General features: G+C 37.9%; 1 long non-coding RNA gene across 1 annotated transcript in view; it reads left to right on the top strand.

Annotated features, from left to right (window-relative positions):
- The window catches only part of LOC138842603 (uncharacterized), a 496,232-nt gene extending 482,029 nt beyond the window's left edge, over positions 1–14,203 (top strand). The window contains exon 4 of the long non-coding RNA XR_011377305.1: positions 14,139–14,203. This is a non-coding gene — a long non-coding RNA (uncharacterized lncRNA). The remainder of the gene's footprint in view (positions 1–14,138) is intronic.
- Positions 14,204–15,602: the final 1,399 nt, after the last annotated feature.

Here is a 15,602-nt window from a genome sequence, read left to right as displayed (position 1 = left end):
CCTACAGAAATCCAGTGCAAATGTGTTATATTTGGCTCATCAGAGCCTGGGCTGACACTCTGCAGGCCATTCTGGGCTTGCTGCAGATGCTCCTAACGCCCATCTTTACTGCAACAGCAGAGGCTCATGGAATTTGTTCTTAGTCCCAACCTCTGCTTGCAAGTACCTGGCACATGCTCTGTCCTGCGTTCTTTGAAGGCCTCCTTGAGTTTCAGTACTGTACCTACATGTTGTTTAGGGTAAGAGTAGCTCAAATATTTTATGCAGACAACTGAACTTGGAAGCACAACTAGGCAACCTGTTTCATTCAACAGATTTTTTTTTTTTTTTTTTTTTTTGGCGTTATGCGGGCCTCTCACTGTTGTGGCCTCTCCTGCTGCGGAGCACAGGCTCCAGACGCGCAGGCTCAGCGGCCATGGCTCACGGGCCCAGCCGCTCCGCGGCATGTGGGATCTTCCCAGACCCGGGCACGAACCTGTGTCCCCTGCATCGGCAGGTGGACTCTCAACCGCTGTGCCACCAGGGAAGCCCCAACAGATATTTTTGATGACTTCCATGTGCCAGAATCTTTTTGAACACTGAGGATACACTAGTAAACAAAACAGATTAAAATCCCTGATGTCATGGAACTTACAGACAATAAGGATCAGAGGGATAAATTGAGCCGAGAAGAAGGAACGGGAACTGTTGGAAGGTGCATTGCTGTTTTACGTAGGGTGATCAGGACATCAAGAATACAATGTTTGGGTCAGGACCTCAGGGAGGTAAGGAAGCAAGGCATACAGATATTTGGGAGGAAAGTGGCCCCGGGGAAAACAACAGCAAGTGCGGTAGCAGTGGGAAGTAGTAGAGTGTTCCAAATGTCTGAGCAGCAACCAAGAAACCAATGTGCATGGAGTAAAGTGAGCAGAGTGAGTGAGGAGGACAGTAGGAGATGATGGCAGAGAGGTGAGGAGGTAAGGGTGGGAGCCATGGTGTCAGATCCCAATCTGTAAAGACTTTGACGTTTATCTGCTTGCTTATTATGAAAAGTTCTCATGCTTAATCATGACAGATTTATTTGTCTCTGGCGAGGGTAATGGAATAACATAGCTTAGCTTTTATTGGAGACGTATCCACAGACGAATTACTGATCTTATGATAAAAATCTAGGAGATGCTATTTCTTAACTTCTATGTATATACAGCAAATTGTGTTTTTTAAAGTCTAAAGATGTAGAGATATAAAATTAATGCCAAACCTACCAGCTAGTTTTGTCAATCCTTATTATGTTACCTATATTAATAAAAAGATATAAGTATAATATTTCCTATTTCATGTTATAAAATGCCTTCTCTTGTTATGAGTTTTGGTTGTCTCTAAATCATTGGGCTCTTTCTCAAAATCCTACATCCGTGTTCACTTTCCTTCTTGGCCTTCTTCATTGATCTTTGCAATTTCCAACAAATTATAAAAGAATGGACATCTACCCATAGAACTAAATTCTTCATGGCACAGATAGTACATAATTCCGCACCAACATATTTCCTTCTTTTTATAGTTTGGAGAAGAGCATGCATCTGGGGTTTGAACTGTGTACTTTCTAACTTCATTGCATTAGCTAACACAGTATTAGTTTTTGGTTAAAGGGAGATCATGCTGAGAAAACATTTACAGGGAACAGGAAGTTGCAGGGAAAGATTTACAGGGAAAAGGAAAGATATATTCATGTTACTACCTGATGGATAACGATATTTTTCTCTCCAATAAGGAAATGGATATTTTCAAGTTAGGAATGGTGGTTTTCAGGATTGCTATTATTTAGAGAGAAGACTTGTATAGATGTATGAGAGAACTTCTTGAGTTTTAATTTTGTCTTGATTTCACTGTTGTTACAAATGACTTTATGATTCATGCTTACAGATTAAAAGATCAACTAGTTCCAGAGGGTGATTCATTCTATAAACAAAATTGGTTTATATGTCTCAAGTAGCCAGCTAGAGTCAAAAACCACTGTCTCATTTTGTGACAGTCTTGTTGGGTGTCCAAGAAGACAACAGAACTGAATATTAATTCTGTGTCCTATGGAGTCTGATTCTTAATTTAACTTGCATTCTGAGTACTTTTATGACTTCAGTTCTTCCAACAGGCTGGCAATGTACACTAAGAATAATAATATCCTTAGCCTGAATAGGTTCTCTCTGAGCTTATCTATTTATCTTCCAGTGACTGTCAGTTTTCACCACTATCATCTTGGGAGAGTGACTAGATTTCTGTTCATTGAGCTCATAACAAGAACAAGAGCTTAGACTGACTCAGTGCTTATTATGCACTAGGTGCTTTATACCCATAATTTCTTTAATAAAGGAGATTTAATAATCTCACTTTATGGAAAAGAAATAAAAGTTTAGATATCTTAGCAACTTGCTCAAAGTCACAAATCTATCAAATGGATGGGCCAGGATTTGAACCCAGTTCTGTTTGATTTCAAAGCCCAAGCTTTGATACAAGATTGTGTACAAGGCAGATGCTTAGTAAATGAAAATTTTCTCAAGATACTGATTAAATTGTTCAGTTCATTGTTAGAGCTGAACAGTGAAGATACATTTTGTCAGTTTGTTTAATACTAAGAAAAACAAAAAGTGTCTCAATGGTGTATCTGTTGATTTGAAATAGAACATGGCAGATGAACAAAAGAATTTTTCCCCTACATTTGTAATCATGAATAAAAGGAAAGTGAGGTTTTTATCCAGTCTGGTCAAAGATAAGAGGCTCTTGTTATGAGTTAAGAGTACTTCTATTTTTCTTTTCTCAATTAACCGTAACTTCTCATATTCTCTGGTTAGAAAGAAAGTTATACTATATTTTGAAGGACTAAAATGGGAAATTAATGAGACTCACAGCTTTGTTTGAGATGACTAATGGAATATTCTGTACTTGAACCTGTACTTGGTTTCCAAGTAAAGGTAGATGGCATGGCACTGAAATTTCATGATACAATTTGTTCTTTTCCATCCTATTTCTCTAGGGCACTCACTTTTAGAGTTGACTTTCTATAGCTAAGGATATATAAAGATAATTATTTCCAACAATCAAAGGAATAGCTACTGTTCTTTTACCCAACTCCTACCTCTGGAAACACAAAGGACTAGGCCCCATTTCCCAGAGATTCTAATTCATTAAGTGTGTAATTTAGAAAATCTCTACTCGTGACTTGGTTAAGTGTCAAGAACCACTGTCTAAGAAAATCAGTTCCAGATTTTTTATACATGCCTCTGTAAAATCCTAAGTACATTTTAAAAATTCCATGTAAGTTTGTGTTTTTTTCTTCCCATTATTCTCAAACCCTGTGTGTTCACCATGGACAAGTCTCCATACTGCCTTCCCAGGGTTGAACAGGATGGAGATAAATTATAAACAGTCTTTATATCCAGAATTTCTCAGCTCTTAGCAGCATTTCAGGAACACATGAGTCCTAGAGAATCCCTCTTTATCCCTATATCAGATATAAAGGAAGTATTTTCAGACATGAGCCCCCGGACTTTGTGTGTGCATGTGTGTGTGTGTGTGCATGTGTGTGTGTGTGTGTTTACTAGGGCTGGGGTATTCTCTCTTAGTTCTGGAAGCCAGAAGTCTGAAATCAGGGTGTTATCAGAGCTGTACCCTCTACAGAGTCTCTGGGAAAGAACCCAGTCCTGCTTCTTCTAGCTTCTAGTAGATGCTCAGCATTTCCTGGTTTGTGGTTGTATCACTCCAACCCCTCCTTCATCTCATGTTGCCTCTCCTTTGTTTGTATTTAACTTTACTCTGTGCCTCTCTTATAAGGATAATTGCGCTGGCATTTAGAACCCACCTGGGTAATCCAGGATAAGTTCCTTATCTCAAGATCTTTAATTTAATCACATTGTCTACCATATAAGGTAATATTCACTCTCTTGTCACATACTATTCATAGGTTTCAGGGATCAGGAAGTGGATATATCTTTAAGAAGCCATTTTTTTTTTTCATCCTACCACAGTCACTCTTATGATCAGGTGTCCTACCCAGAGAGTTTGACTGACTATATTTCTCTTCAAATTTCTGTGTATGTCAAATTAACCATACTTCATAAAAAGTAAAAACCTGGATTGGTCCTAGGACGTTAATTAATAATGGAAAAAATAAAGTAAGTTGGGTTTCTTTACATTTTCACTGAATTCACTGTATTTTGTCACCTATATTGCATATAATTGTATAAATACATCATTCATTCATTTAAAAAACATCTATAGAGCACCAGCTGTGCTCTATAGATGTGATGCTTGGCCCTGGAATGCAAAAATTTAAAAAGGTATAGTTTCTTCAATTAAGCAGCTCGTAATCTAGACAAGAAGATATTTGTATCAGCATTTCATTCAATTTCTAAGTGCTATTATACTCCTATAGCCAGGCTATGGATTCACTCTTTTAATCCGCCAATCTTCTAGTTTAATATTGTTTATTCTGATTTTAGAGAGGAGAGAACCAAAAGAAAATCTTAGTTTAAGACTATACACATGGTAGGAGATAAAGCTTAGATTTAAACTATTGCAGTCTGATTCCAGAGCTCAACTATCAAGCACTGCATATACTACATTGATTATTCTATAATGGAGTTTCTAAGAATGAGTATACTCCTTTTCTAACTGCTGTTCAATTATTTTCTTCTAGGTATACTCAAACTTTTCTTTGTGGCTTTGTCTCTTCTGATGCTTGCCTCTTGGGTGTTAGGGTTTGTGAAAGTTCTCTTGTGACTTGAGTTATATGGGTTCGTCCTCCTCTAGGAACTAAGACAAGAGTTTGGAGGCATGACATCCTATTAGAAACACCTCTCTGCATCTCCCTTTAACTTAGATGTGAAAATTGATGATTAGAGATGGTGAGAAATTGTTCTTTTGTAAAGTAGCTTACAGATTCACCAATGATAGGGAAACTCCTGCACATTTGGTAATGGATTTCCATATAGCTTGTTCTGCAGCTTTTGTGAGAACATATAAGAGTGGTCTTATTTGGCATCTAAGGAGCTGACTAATCAATTCTCATTTTTACAGTCTTGATCCATCTGCCTAAATAATAGCTAAATTTTCTTTAAATAACTGATACCATGAGAGGTCTTTTCTTCTGCAGGAATAATCCTTATATCGCTTTCTAATCACCAAAAAACCTGACACAGTAATAGGTATTCAGTAACATTCAATAAAGTCATGTCAAATTGTATCGATTCTTTATCTAGTAGTTTTAGCAAGTATCAGATGATGAAAGAAAAGATGGTGGATATGGTACAAATAAATTTCCCAATATAGCTCCAAATGGACCTATAATGTCGCTAAGGGGTACATTGTAAGTAACCAAAAAAATGGTTCAATAGCGTTAGCGGCAACTTTTAACTGTCACTGTGGTTTTTCTCAAGCCTGGGCAAAGTATGCATTTTAGGAGGGACACGATTAGTGGTGGCCCCCCATTCCTAACTCATTCCGGCCTCTAGTGACAGCTTGCACATTGGAAGCATCAACCTGAATGATGCTGTGGTGGTGACTTTTTGATTTCTCAGCTGGTTCTGCCCAGTGTTGTTATGTTCAGGGTAACAATAGTTTGTGGATCTCCTAATAAAGATGTCAAAGAACTAACAGGTGTGCAAGGTGGTTAATCATCAAGGAACATGGAGTGTCACTTTTACTTCACAAACTTTAATTGTAATTGGAAGAAGTAAATAATTCAGTTACTATTCCTTTATTCAAATTATGTTGTCAGATTTTCAGTCTCTGCTTTTCCCAAAGAGCTTTCAACATGCTGTTGAATGTGGTCTGAAAGAGAGGGCTGGCTGGAATACTAATTTCCTACATTTGTGGAAACAGCTCTTTTTGGACCTAGATATGGAAATGAAATTGTGATCTGGTGCCATTAGTATATATTACTGTGATACAAGTGACTCTTCCACAAGTGACACTACTAAGTTCTCACTGAATATTTTTCTAGAACAACGTCTTCCCTCTTTCAAGAATAAAGTGATTCTGGATATTGAAACTTCTACTATGGAAAATCCTGTTCCCCTATGTTAACAAGGAAACTTCCTCTCCAACCTCATGAAGAACCATACTGGGTAAAATTCTTATCTTCCTCTTCACCCTCATCACTCAATCAGGAATAGAAAACTTTTCCTCCCTTTGTTATTATCTCCAGCTTCCTTTCTGTCTTCACTGTTGTGTCTTCCTCTCCTTATCCTTTCCTGTCTCTCTCTCTCTCTCTCACACACACACACATACCAGCTTGCTCTCAAGCAGAATCAACTGTTTTTCTCTATTTCCAATTATCAAATACAAAACTACAGTGGCATATTTAGATGTCTGACCCATCTAAATCCTTCTGTTTGGAAGATCTATGGCTGTCTCAGGCTTCTATGACTGCAACTGGGGAGTTAGTTGTATTTAGGGGGGGAAATAGAACTCCTACTGTATTTTCCACTCTAGCAATACAAGAAAACATGGTTCCTGCTACAGCTTTAGACAGTTGATACCTAGACAATCCTCACTTTGACCCTTGCATGTGTCCTTTAGTAGTTGGAACTCAAAGGGGATAAGGAGTGAAAAATTAGGCTTCTCTAACCTCTGACCTGTAGGAAGCAATATACTTGGAAGTGGCTGCCTAGAGAATGATTTGGGAGCTGTGTATTAATCTGCTCTCAGAGGGTTTAGATATGGTTTATAAGCAAAAACCAATCAGTCAATCAAAAGGATGTCCTTGAGTATGTCATCCACACACCTGTTCTTGGTTAAGCACCTCTTTCTCAACATAACGCTTCACAGACTTGAAGAGAGCTTTCCTGTTGGTTACTTTAATGTGAAAATACGTCGTCTCCTATTAATCAAAATTTATGCTGCCTTCTATTACAGCGACAACTGTGTCCATACTGGATTAACAGCCAAGTTGTTAACATAAGTCTAAAACCCCCGCATCTCTCTTTTTCACTATTTCTTTCTCTGTGCATCTCTGTGTTAGCCTTTGAAATGTAAATAGGAAAATTTCTTTCTCCAGAGTGGTTAGCTTGTTAAACCGTAGCCAATTTAATTATCCTCTACTGATCAGATGTCTCTACCTACATTTAGGTGTGGCTGTCAATTGTCAGTTATTTTAACAATCTTACCTAGTTTACTCTGACGTTACTGCCATATCTTTTCAAGAGTAAAAACGTAACTTGAAGCTATAAATCCAAACATATCAGTAGGTTGTTAGTTTGGTTTATTTGATACAAAGCCTCTCATTTCATGGTTAAATTCTACTGCACACAAATCTCTTCTGAACAAATTTGGCTGAGAAGCCAGTGACTATGGCTTGCGGTCATCCAATGGTGGGGATGGAAATATGTGGTGGTCATATTTTGGAGAGAGTTTGTTTGCCAAGTGGAAATGGACACGATTATCCTGTGTTACTTGTATCTACAGGGTCTTTCATCCATGTTACTTCTCCATAATGTGGCTTTAAATTATCTGCTAGGAATTGATTGGGACGTTTGATATTCTTTCTCTTTCAGAATCTTTGTTTTCTATTTATCCATGCTCCCCCCCCCTTTTTTTTTACAATAATAGTAGCAGTCATAGCAGTATGTATTGTTATAGGCACCTCTGGTATATTGTTGTTCAGAATTCTTGCTTCTCTTCCCCTGGGATTATACTGTAGAGCTCATTTCTGCAGGAGGAGTTTGCTTTTCTGTCCTTTTCAATTTATTCTGGCACAGGCTCTGGATAGTGAATTGTGAGTTGTAATAATGTGGGATGTTTCTGACCAGAAGTTTTCCAAATCAGCTTGTAGTTATCAATCTCTTTTCTCCCTACAAATCCCAGATAGAGGCTACCCTCAGTCTGCGAAAACAAGAGAGAAAAATGTTGTAAGTCACTGACATCTTTCAGGTTGTTTGTTATTATGGAAAAATGTAGACTGAATTGACTAATAAAACCCGTTGACTTAATAGTTACAACTCTGGGAATTTATTCTCAGCAATAACTTAACAAGTGAGAAAACATACAGGACTAGAGACACTCATCACATTGTTTCAAAAATTTCAGAAAATTAGAACCAAAACTTAACAGTGATTTCATTAAATGACAACACATCTATACAATGGGAAACTATGCAGCCATCAAAATTGTTATGGTATATATTTACATATATATGCTTTTATATAATTATATATACATATCTATATCTTTATCTTTTTAAAAGTATCATGCAAGGATATCCAAAATATATTGGTAAGTAAAAAGTGGTACAGTACGAATGACTCTATTTTAGCAAAATGATATATTCATCAAAGAATATACACTGAGTACCAAAAAATATTTATAGGAGTAGAATCATTATAATAAACATTGAAGACAGGCCAAAACGAGAAGTCATAAAATTGTGAGGAGAAGGCTTACGGGCGAGAGTAGAATAAGAGAAATGCTGTGCTAACAGCTTTACCTTTTGAATAACGTAGAGAAGGCACAGAAGGACCATGCTGTTAGCTGTCAATGCTCTCTCTTCCTCTCCTACTCACTGCCTTTGTAAATGCAAGCCACGGATGTAATTTGGTTGGAATGCATCTGTGAACATGAGCCTATCGATCAATAAATTGAATGTTGAAGCTGAAATCAGCTCCAGGGTAATGTATGATTTAAATCAGAGTATATCAAAATAAATACCCATAAAGTCTTTACTATCTGCAAAACAGCAAAATTCTCTGTCTTGTTTCCTCTTTATTGTTTACTGTTTACTATTTATTCTTTACTTATTTGTTGTATTTACAGGTTCTAAAATTAGAATCACTAAAGTTACTCAAAACACTTGTTGGATGAAGTACTGATCTGACTTTTTCTAAAGCTTATATCTCTTGCTTTATACTTGCCAAAATCTTCTCAAGCATGTACTTTTGAATTCTATGACTTAATTTTTGATCACATATACCATGACATGGAACGATATGGTTGGTTGAATATAGCGCTTGCTCCCATGACTTTTGCCTATCCTTGGCCTGTTAGCCTTCAGATGCTTCCTTCTTTGGCTTTCTGTATCACAGGAAAGCTGACCCCTATAGGCTGCAATTCCCTGGCTCCCATAACAGCTAGTTTCTCACTGGGATTGGCCAAGAGGAGGCACCCACAGATATTTGAGGGTGAACAAATGAAAAAGCCAGATGTTCCTTTCCTCCTATTTTGCCTGTGCAGTATTTTGCTATATAGTTCTGTGACTCCAGCATCTTTTGATCAAGGTCACTGGGTTCCAGATTCCATGGAGTGACTCTGGCTCTAGGATTCAAATAACATTATCTTCTCGAGTTGAACCTCCAGCCTAGGAATCTTTGGTGGCTTTGGACTTCCATTACCTGTGTAACCAATCTCCTGCATTAAATACCCTTCGTTATGAGTAAAGTCAGCTTCTGTTTCTCTGTTTGCAATCTGACATAAAAAGTTAGTTATTGATTGTTTAGTTTGAAATATGATTTGCTGTAATCATGTGTAATAAGGGAAAATAAGATTTCATTTATAGTAATTTTTAAAAAATTTCAAAGATGTTATCTGCAATAAATATCAAATAAATAAATATCAAATAAATATCAAAATTCTGTATAACAGAATCTAATGAGAAGACTGATTAATATATTTATATTAGGTATGGCCTGGTATATTTTAAATTCTTTGCAGAACTGGCATATAATTATGAGCATATTACTATATATGCGTTTTTATATATGTGTCTTGTTTATAGAATAAAGTCCAAAGAATACTTAAGACCTTCCAGAAAAGAAAAAGAGTTACAGCCAAATAAGGTCCTGTTTTCTCTTGTTTTTCTTAAGTCAAGTAGGAATCTATTGAAGGACCTGGAAAACAATAAAGAGTCAGTGCAGTGCTACTTAAAATGTTCAAACTAACCTTGAGATGCAGCACAGACATTCCCCTGTCTAGTTGCAGCATTCTTCTGGGTGTAATACAATGCAGGACAACCACGTTGAGTCACGAAGAGCCTCTTTTCTAACTGCCTTATAGTAAAATAGAAGAGAATGGGCAATCCCTTTCCAACTGAGGATATATTTCCCACCTTCTCCTCAATCCTCCTCAAATTCTACCTGATTTGAAGAGTAATTGCAACCATCCTAAGACCTTACATTTGCTGAGTTCAATCTGACTTAAATTCATATATTCTGATATCTTATCCTACTGACCTCTCTTTTCCTCATTTCTTTTGTAATTTCATCCTTCTTTTCTTTACTTTTTGAACTCAAAACAATGTAGTTTCCTAAAGTTCTATCCTAGGTCTTCTTCACTTGTCACTCCACACTTTTTCTTAGGCAATCTGGGATAGCCACGCCCTTAGTCATCTCTCCACTGACAACTCAAGCTTATGTATTTTAACCCTGACTTCCGAGCACTGGCCCATACATTCAACCAATAACATTTACATTACTATACTTTCTAGGTATTTCAAAATGAACATGTCTCCAATAGTATTCGTTATATTCACCTACTCTAAGTGGGTTTTCATTCATTATTTCTTGTCTCAGCGAGTGGTAGCAAATTCTACAAGCTTTACAGGTCAGAAACCTCAGTGTTTCCTTCTCCATCACCTTCATACCTAAATCATTATTATGCCTTATTGATATTATACAGACACTTCCTAAATATTTTATCAATTCACTTACTTCCTTCTCTACTGCCATCACACATCATCTTTCCCTAATAACCTGCTACAGGTCTTCCTCTACTTGTTCTTGCCCTTTTTGTTCCAATTTTCCCATAAAAGCCAAACGTCTTTTTTTTTCAACTTTTTATTTTGAAGTGATTATAGATTCATAGGCGCTTATAGAGAAATGTACAGAGAGAAGTCCTGTGCACCCTTCCTTCAACCTCCCTCAATGCTAACTCCTTACACTAGAGTATAATATCAAAAACAGAAGTTGACATTGATATAGTCCATAGAATTAATTCAGACTTCACCAGTTATTCACGCAGTTGTGTGTGTGTGTGTGCGCGCGTGTGTGTGTGTGTGTGTAGTTCTATGCAATTCTATCACATGTGTAAGCTTTGTGTAACCACCACCACGGTCAAAATACTAGACTGTAGCATCACAAGACTCCCTCATGTTACCCCTTTATAACCATACCCGTCCCCTCCCCTGTATTGAATCCCTAGCAACCACTCATGTGTTCTTCACAGAATACTGCTGGTGCTTCGATCTTGGATTTTTAGCATCCAGCACTGTAAGAAAAAATATCTGTTGTTTAAGCCACCCCAACTTAGTCCCTGCTGGTGCCTTCTACAGGTATAGAAGGCCCTCCTCTTGTCCACCTGGTGTCACTGGACCAGCTTTTGCATTGAGATAGGAGAGTGGAAGCCACTGGGTCTGGCCCTCCTATGATCCTGAGTGAATGGCAGGGAGACACAGGCAGCTGCTGATGCTGCCCCTGCCATGGACAGGATGCCACTGGAAGCTGGGTGGGGCAGTGAGGACTGGGGTGGTTGGGCCTTCTTGCTATTGATGCTGCCAGTGGATTGGACCACTGCCAGGTCCAGATTGTAGAATGAGGATTACGACTCTCCACTGTGTCTGTCATGCTTTCCTTCTCCAGTCCTCGGCCAGAAAGGACAAGCTTTTCTTTGGGGTCGTTTTTGTTTTGCCTATGCCTGTGGGTGGTTCTGGGCTTTAGACCTCTCCTGTGCCCAGTCTAGGAGCATACAGGAGATAAAAGGAAAATCTAGGAAATTTCACCACGTAGTCAGTCCCCATGTCCTCAAGTTCTGTTCTCAACAGTCTGCCTTCTTTCTTCCTTCCTAGCCAGTGCTGTTGACACTTTTTTCAGCTTACTTTCAGAGTTCTTTCTTCATTGTCTAATGGACAATTTCCTGGGTATTTTATTGTATTTATAGAGGAGCACAGAATAAAGGATTCTATACCATCTTGCTGTAGAACAGGAGCCAAAATAATCTTTTAAGAAAGTAAATGTGTTTGGATTGCTTTACCCTTTATCAGCATCATTAAAAATCATCAATAGGCTTTCTGAATTCCAGTCACATGGTCTTCTTTCAAATTTATACATACACCATATTCCATTTCTACTCAGATACTTTTCTACTGCTCTTCTTTCAGCCCAGGACCATTTTTTTTCTCCCTTCACAATCTCCCATCTTCTATTCTCTAGAACCCCTTGCCTATCCATGAATTCCTATTTATCTTTTAGAACTCAGCTCAAATATTTAGTCAAGGAAGTCCTCTCTGACTCCCCATACCAGATCAGACCCTATACACTGTTGTACTCCCTCTGTTCTCCTTGATGTTCAGCCATCGCATTTATAATTAAGCTAATGGTTGTGTAGTTAATTGTTTAATACTAAACAATCTCTATCCATTGCTAGAATGCAAGCTTCTTAAGGTCTGGGTCGATCTTGTTCATCACTGATCTCCCCACCTCCCTCCCGGTACTCACCAAGTATCTGACTACATAAAAAGTTTTCATTACCTAAATTTAAAAAATTCAGTATGTGTCTGGGATTTTCCATTTTCAGAAAGCTTTGCAGTCATTAAGTAGATAAATGTCTAAACAGTCCTGAAAGTTTAAGGAATTAAAAGTCACACAGTAGTTAGGAAACAGTTGTCCTCTTCTCAAAGCTCAGTTTGAGAAAATTCCTCCCACCTACAAGGGGGAGTTTATAGTAAAGACACCTTTTTTTTCTTTTCATGGCAGGTCAGTAATTTAGTTCTAAAGTGTAGCTTTCCCTAATTTCTTCCACAATTATTTACTCCCGTCAGCCAGGCATGGGGCAGGATCCTGGTGAGACAATGGTGGACAAGACAGGCCAGTTTTTCTTTGACGAAACTTGCAGTTGGAAAACACAGAGATGATCTTCAGGGAGAAACTGTGAAGACCCACAGCTATTGTGTTTCTTACTTGAGAATTGGTGTCAGTTTCTAATATTTCTAATTTTTACTCAACTAAAAGAAACAGAGAAAAATTATTTCTCGAACAATGAACCACAGAATTAAGAAAAAAATCAGCATTTTGGAAGAAAAATGTGGAGCAGTCCATAGGCCAGTAATTTTCCCTAAATCTGTAGGGGATTTGGTGCATTCTGTTTGGATTACTTACTAATACAGGAAGAGGATCTCAAGTAACAATGTGTTGCACAATGTTATTCTGGAAATCTCGTGTTAAAAGTAATGCCACCACCAATGTAAAGTTGCTTTTATTTCCTCAGCAGAGTTTATAAACTGAATTTTTGTTCCAGTAAATACACAGCAACAGTAGTAAGTAGAGAGGAAACGACAGTTCCCTAGCATTTCCTAACATTAAATAAAACAAAACTCCAAATCCTCCAAGATTGTTGCCATCTTTCCTTCGGTAATAAATACATTAAACTCGGTTCACTTGTTTGCTAGCATTCCAGTAAGAAGAATAAATTCTAACATTACAGTTTTTGGTCTTGACATCTGAAAATGTGGTTGAAAAAGATGCTGATGATCACTATGTTTTCTGAGGTTAATATTTTAGATGTAGCCTTTCTATCTTTGTTGGAATTGCTATGTTAACTATGGTGGATATTTTGTATTGGTTGGTTAAAAGAGAAAATGACCCCACTTTAGACCATTATAACAAACTTCTGCATCTGCCATAATCTTAATCAGTCAACTGATACATGAATAATTTGATCATCTTTTTACCATTGAACTGATAGATTGTGTAAACTTACAGATGAAATGAAATCAGTTAATAGTGTAAAACACTGTATTTAAAACCTGACTTATTGGGCTTAAGGTTGATATTTAATTAAATCTTCTTTCCTATCCTAAGTTTGGAACTGGAGTTGAGAAAATGGAGGTCAAAGTAGCAGCTAAGCTGTGTGACTTAAATGTATGACCACGAGCAGAATTTCTTTTATCTTGTTTAAATCTAAACCTTACGATGATCTACTCAAGCATTGTTGTTTAAAAATAGGTGCACAGATTCTTTGACGTTTCTCCCTTCAAAAAGTGGAATCTACTTCCTCTCCCCTTGAGTGTAGATAGATTCAGTGACTTGCTTCTAAAAAGGAAAATATGGCAGACATGATGACTGTGACTTCTGACACTCAGTCAATAAAAGGCACCCTTATTCCCTCCTTGTTCTTTCTTTTAGACCATTCACTTTGAGGAAAGACAGCTGCTGCCATGTCATGAGGACACTCAGCCAGTCCATGGCAAGATCCACATGGTAAGGAACTGGACTTCCTGCCCACAGCTATGTGAGGGAACCTCTAGGAAGCAAACACTGAGAAATCTGGCTCCTTCCTAAAAGCCCATGAGTAATTTTCAGACCTGATCACAGGTAATTTCCAAGGCTTTGCCTGGCAGACCTGGTGAGAGAAAGCTGTCCTCTCCAGGCCAGATCTGTGTACAGCCAATGCATTATGGTCTCTGAAGGGAGTTGCAGCCAAGGACTCAGGCCCCCTGGCCAGTCACGTCCTTCATATATTTGCATTCTTGGTTTCGGTGGGCACCTGCATTCAAGCTCCCTTTATCTGAGGCCTTAAGCAGAGGTCAACTCCAGGTGCCTCTCCTGAGGTCTCCTTATTACAGGGAGGAGGAGGAAATCTTGAATTCACTTAGGAGGGTGTTAGGAAGGCTACTGTAAGGAACTAATAATTGAGCTCAGATCTAAATGATACTTAGGACTAACTAGATGAAATAGGAAACTTGTGAATAGGTAAGAGGTGTCTCACCCTAAGGAGTAACATGCATTTACCCAGAATTCCAGCCTTACAACTATGAAGCTTCGTAAGGTAAGTAGAGAGAAAAAGCAAGATGAGCCAAAAATATCTCCAGAATGCTGACCCTATAAGCAGTGACCCTGGTGTGCCTACTTTTTGGAAGCAGGGGGTGCACAATGCAGAGAGGGGAAAAGGCTGAATTGTATATGTTCAAGTTCTTTTCTCAATTTCACCCTTAGGAGAGTCATACCTCTTCCCCAGAGAGGGCAGTTAAGGGAAAACCACTCCACAAATGGACCAAAACAGGGTCTTAGTGAAGTTGTATTTTCCACATTTTGTTACAGTGATCAACATTCTGGGAAATTTTACAGGTTATAAAATCAGTAACTGTTACTGTGATATTTTGGACACCCAAAATATCATAAAATAGGTGCACAGATTCTTTGACTGTGATTTACGATTCTTAGCAGGGCAAAAAAAAGTGAAGCTTTCGATGAGTCAGGTTATAGACATGGTCTTTTGTCAGGAATAAAATCTTAAATTTGTTGCTGTAAGTAGTCAACTTCTCTTCTACTTAATGCCAGTTTATCTGTGGGCAATTCACTATTTTCTCCACTGAGATACTAAAAGACCAGTAATTAACCTGAAGGAAAAGAGAAAAGTGTGAACTCCATAAAAATACCTTTATCAAGTTCTTTGCATTCTTTGGTCTTCATCTGTCACAATACCACACTGAGCTAATTATTCATTATATCCAGTTAACAAATGTCTATTCGGGGACTTCTCTGTTTTGGGATCTGTATTAGATATGGTGGACACAATACTGAGCAAAACAAAAAGACATTATTTCTGAAGTTAAAAAGTTTATAGTCGAGTAAGGAAAGCAGACGTCA

The sequence above is a fragment of the Globicephala melas genome, chromosome 3, assembly GCF_963455315.2.
Source record: "Globicephala melas chromosome 3, mGloMel1.2, whole genome shotgun sequence".
Taxonomy (NCBI): Eukaryota; Metazoa; Chordata; class Mammalia; order Artiodactyla; family Delphinidae; genus Globicephala; species Globicephala melas.
Note: the sequence above shows the minus strand (reverse complement) of the source record. Positions and strands in the feature narration are given on the sequence as shown.